The sequence below is a fragment of the Ipomoea nil genome, unplaced genomic scaffold (assembly GCF_001879475.1).
Source record: "Ipomoea nil cultivar Tokyo-kokei standard unplaced genomic scaffold, Asagao_1.1 scaffold3169, whole genome shotgun sequence".
NCBI classification, from domain to species: domain Eukaryota; kingdom Viridiplantae; phylum Streptophyta; class Magnoliopsida; order Solanales; family Convolvulaceae; genus Ipomoea; species Ipomoea nil.
The window spans coordinates 2,586,801-2,592,452 of record NW_017619597.1 but is presented as its reverse complement, the minus strand read 5'-3'; positions in this window follow the sequence as shown (position 1 = coordinate 2,592,452).

Below are 5,652 nucleotides of genomic sequence, written 5' to 3'. Positions count from 1 at the left end.
AACCCTAACAATAATAATTAATAATGTTTTATAAGTGCATTAAATTATGGTTCACCTACCTAGAACTCTAGTACTGCACTACATAAGCTATAGCATAGTACTCGATCAAATAGAACTGAAGAAAGTGAGCCTATAACAAGTACATGAAAGCAACCATTTTTTCACCAAAGTGCCCCATGCCATGTACTACTTGGTAATATCTATTCTTGGAAACTTTGGTTCCTTCACACACCATCCCAAGACCTTTCAATCGAGTTAATAACATCTTACTAAAAACATATAATATTATAATATGTAAACAAAAAAATTACTTATAGCGAGAATGTTTGTTACATATATAATTTCAAAATTGTTATATGATCTATCAGTATTGGGTATTTGAAATATTGTTTCTTCATAGTTGAAACCCACACATTTATTAACATGTATAAACAGCAAAACAAAGTTTGTATGCAGAGGGTATTGTACCTTTCTCAATATGGTTTGGTAGTCTCTTTCTAGGTATTAATGAGCAAGAAAGCACAAAAAGAAAATGTGACTTGTAGTAGATTAATAGTAGGGGGTGGGGGGGGGGTGGGGGGGGGGGAGGTAGTGAAGATCTTGGGATTATGATGATGCTGGGAAATCTCTGGAGATATGGAATAGGATCGGAAGGGAAACATAACATCAAGCAAACCAATTATGATTACCCGAAAGAAAAGGGAGTGTACTCTTTAAGTGTTTGGAAAATTGTAACTCTATGGAGAACTGCTTATGAGGTAAGCATGCAGTCCTGGAATTTTGATGAGAATTTGAGAGAGGACACATTTTTTCACTGCCAAATCATGTCCCTACCTAAATAATCATGACTACTTTGATAGACAATTAGCATCTTTACATTCTAATGTTTGATTCATAATTTTTTGAAACATGTGTCCATTATACTAAATTTATACATACATTTCGAGCAACCCTAGTTAAGTTGATCAGATAATTAGTTCGGTAATCTCAATATTTCAAGTTCAACATACATACACTCCATGAGATTTGAGTTAGTCAGCTATAGGCTGATTTGGCCTTCTTGATCTGAGTCACTCAGCTCAACTTTCTTGATTTGAGCCAATTAGTTATAGACAAATTAGGTTGATTTACTTCCTTGTTGTCAGTTAGGGAGGACCGGTCAGGGTCACAAGGTGAATTTTACTTAGAGTGCATATTCGAATAACGGCTATAAGCTTATAGCCTCCCCGTAAATCAATGTGTGTGTGTGTGTATATATATATATATATATATATATATATATATATATATATATATGTTTGTTAAGTTTAACTTTAATGTTAAATAAACTAATGTATCTATACACACGGAAATTTAAAATGGGTCACACTTATTCAAATAAGCTAATGAGATAGTATAAATGGCAAATGAGTTTCTTTGTTAGGAAGAATTTTAGGATAACCCGATAACCCGGGTCCGATTCACACTACTCGGATCATAAGACCCGAAATATCTTGTGATTTACATCTAAACAATAATAATACCTTTTCTTCTAAAATACATCAAGTGATCAATCATATATTATATAATGTGTTATTAAACTTGAAAAAGTGTAAATAAAAAAAAAAATCAAAATCTTCTCTTCCATCACCATCAAAACAAGACACATTCAAACGCAAACACAAAACAGGAAACTCTAAGAATCATCCTCTTAAACTAACACAGCAGGAAATGAAAGAAATAAAGTGAATTTTAACAAACACAAACCAAATGCTTCTTGAAAACAAAATGATTTTTGAAAGAATGGAATAATTATTTACGTTCATTTTAAAAAAAATAAAACTTCAATTTGACAAATTAAGATTATACTATATAGTATTTATTTTGGAGCTAAATATAAGGTGAGGCTAGCACGCAGTTGTGTATGTAACCTAACCAAGATGAATCATCAGATCAGATCGCATATATATGTTGAAATCTTTTTGTGGTGAGGAAAGATTGTCAACACAAGACAAGTTCACAAACATATTTCTATTTTATATTATATACATATATATATGTATAATTTCTCTCATGTGATCCACCCATCTAACATTAGTGAAATGTCTGTGTCATACTCAGAAAAGTGCTGGTTGGTTCTCCCTGTTGCTTTCTCCTTTCCATAAATGGAAAGCTTCAAGGCAGACTGTATTAAAACCAAATTTTCAAAACTTTGGTTCAAAGCTTGGCTTAGAGATCAGAATCTGATCTGTGCAGTACCACTTAGCTTAGCAATGCTACCACCCCACAACTTTTACTTAATGCTCCATCCTGTCCAGATTGCTAGTAGAGATCTAAAGAATCAAATTCATTATTGCCGGGCTGTTTGACAAATAACTGTTAGCGGGTTTGACTAGCTGATAACATTAACTAGTTGTAGAAAGATGTTTGGTAATTTAACCGTTAGCTGATAGCTTGTTACATGCAAAATAACATTTAAAAGTATAATTTATTTTCTCAAAAAGCTGATCGTGAGCAGCTTTTCGAATTTTAACATTTTGGAGTAATAAGCTGTTACAAAAAGTTGATTAATCAAACACTTATATTGACTGTTTAACCAAGTCAAACAACTAATAGTGGTCAAAAAAGTTAAAATTGGCTGATAAGATATCCCTCCAGCCGATAACCAGAAGACTAATCCCCCGTTCCTACTGCCAGCACACTAACAGCGTGTTTGGTCATGGAATAGGTTTGGAATGAAATACCATTCCCGAGAATAGACTTATTCCATTGTTTGGTTTGTCTTTTCATGGCTGGGAATAGCATTCCCAGGAATGAGCTATTCCCTTTGCAAGGGGAATAGCCATTCCTAGGGACCCCTGGTATTAATTATTCCCAAGTATACCACCACCACTATATTATTAATTAATCTGCAGGTTGATGGATAGAGACTTGAAGAGTTGAGTTCAGGATTATACCGTTTTAATGGGCATTTGATAGTTACACTGACAAACATTATGGGAGTAATTAAGGGTGTCATTAGTTAAGGTTTAAGGTGGTAATGAAGGTAGGTATTGTGAGTGTGGAATGGAGTTGAGACAAGTCATTTCGAGCATAAAAGACAGTACAGAACTCTAATGAGTGGGTGGAGAAAGAAAAGCTTATAGTCTATGGTAGTAGGCCGGGCGGAGTAGATTTTAATTTAGACCAAAAGTTGCAGCTTGGACGATTCATATGCGGCGTTTCTGAAAATGATGGACCTTTTCTTTTCTTTAATTTATTGTTACACAACTTTCTGACCATACATAAATGAAATTTTATATTTAACTATCGGAAATAGCTTATTAAATGAAATCAACTATTACGTAAATGTGATGACACTTTGTATTCTTATCATTTAGATAGTTACAGAATCGAATTCCAGTAGTAGGACATTAGTTATTTAGACTAAAAAAGATACTTGATAAAGTATAAAACTATTACAAATATGGCACAACATCAGTTAAGTTGATTAGGTTTTATTGACTTATAAACCTAGGGGTGTGGTTAAATGGAAGGGAAATGGTTCGATCATTAGCGTTGGGTATGGACTATAGAACATTTTTAAATCTCCAGACCAAACTGTTTCATCCAAAAGAGATGTCTACAATTCAGCAAGGGAATTAATCACTGTGTCCAACGGTGAAAACCTTGGATACACTAAAAAAAGCTTATTGACTTATAATCACACTATTATCAGCTATGGTGTGGTCTTTTGTTGGTATGCATGTTGATCATATAACTTAAACTTTTAGTATGGTGCATGGCAAATTATGCCGTGGAAGGTGGACACGGTTTCAAAATTGTCAAAATTATAATCATAGAGTTCTATAATTATGAACATAAAGTTCTATAATTATGAACATAGGGTTCTGTAATTGTGAATATAGAGTTCAATAATTGTGAATATAGAGTTCAATAATTGTGAATATGAAGTTCAAAAATTATGAACATAGAGTTTTATAATTATGAACATAGAGTTTTGTAATTGTGAATATAGAGTTCAATAATTGTGAATATGAAGTTCAAAAATTATACATAGAGTTTTACAGTTATGAACATAGAGTTTTGTAATTGTGAATATAGAGTTCAATAATTATGAATGTGAAGTTCAAAAATTATAAACATAGAGTTTTATAATTATCAATATAGAGTTCAGTAATTATGAATATAGAACTGTGTCCACTTTGGACACGGTTCCACAGCATAACAATTGATTGCACATACACTATTGTGATTTTCCATATTACAAAAAAAGATATTATCAAATTTAATGCTCAAGTTACAAATTAAAGGTGGGTAAGAATGAATTAGTCAGTGAAATTTACAAAAGCACAAACATACGACTCCTACATTAAACTTGATGTACTTTTGGTGAGAAGTACTCCTCAGATGACTCTGACATCAATGCTACTTTTCGACACTAAGAAGAAACATTAAATGGGGTTCCCAGGCCATAACTGCACCATATTTTTTTTTACAAACATTATTGTTACATATGAAAAAAAAAATTCCATATTTTCTTTAGGGTATGCAACAAACTTTATCATAAACTCCCGCATATAATTCGGTAAGATTTCATATTATAAATTCATAATAAGTTGATCAATTTGTAGACAGTTATTGGGCACAAACTATTTTAAATAATTTAATTTTTACTGTAGAATAATATATATTTTTTAGAAAAGTATAATTAATACCCTAAAATGATAAAAGCAAGCTATGATTTGGAAAGAAACATTCATTCATTCATTCCATCAGAATCCTCTCTTGTTTTATATAACTTTAACTTTAGTTCATTCATCAAAATTATTGAAAGTATATATATATCATATTAAGATACAATCATGCATCATAGTAACTTTTTGTGATGCCTTTTCATCCAAGCAACTCATCATCTCCTCTGAATCTGAATACCATCCAATTAACCCTTTAATTTTATTTATTTATTTTTTCTTTCTTTCTTTCTATCTATCTTTCTTTCTTTCTTTCTATCCATCTTTCTTTCTAGTCCCTCTTTTGTCCCTTCCTTTTTGTTATCCCATGCTCTGTCAACTTCAGTCCTTCTCCCCCAGATATCCCTCTGATTTCCTTCTCTGATCTTTATCACCTCCATGTGCTCCTCCCCAGATCCCTAATTAATTAACACTTCCATTTTTATCTATCTTCTTAACACCCCATTTCATTCTTACTCATTACAAAACAAATTCAAATATTTAGTTGCACTGATATGATGATCAACTAACTAACAAAAATTAGAGAGCATATATAGTCCTCAATTGTCAGATCAAGTGTTTAAAGTTATAGTAAATTACAAAAACGCAACTTTATTTCCTTATACTTGCATAGTAGTCATCGTCATGTTTCGATAGCAGGATGTTCGGATTGATATGATACAAATTGTTAGGATCAAGTGCTTTTTCATTGCGCCAAAAGTCAGAGCTAGTAGCTAGCTAGTAAAGACACAAACCTGGAGAGTGTGGTTGAGTGCAAGGGACTCATCCATCATTAAATCTTCAGGCCAGTTGTCCCACCCAAAAGTGGTGCCTCCTTAAATTTTCAGGTCAGTTGTCTCACCCAAAAGAGGTGCCTCCTTAAATCTCCAAGCCAGTTTTCTCACCCAAAAGAAGTGCCTCCTTAAATCTCCAAGCCAGT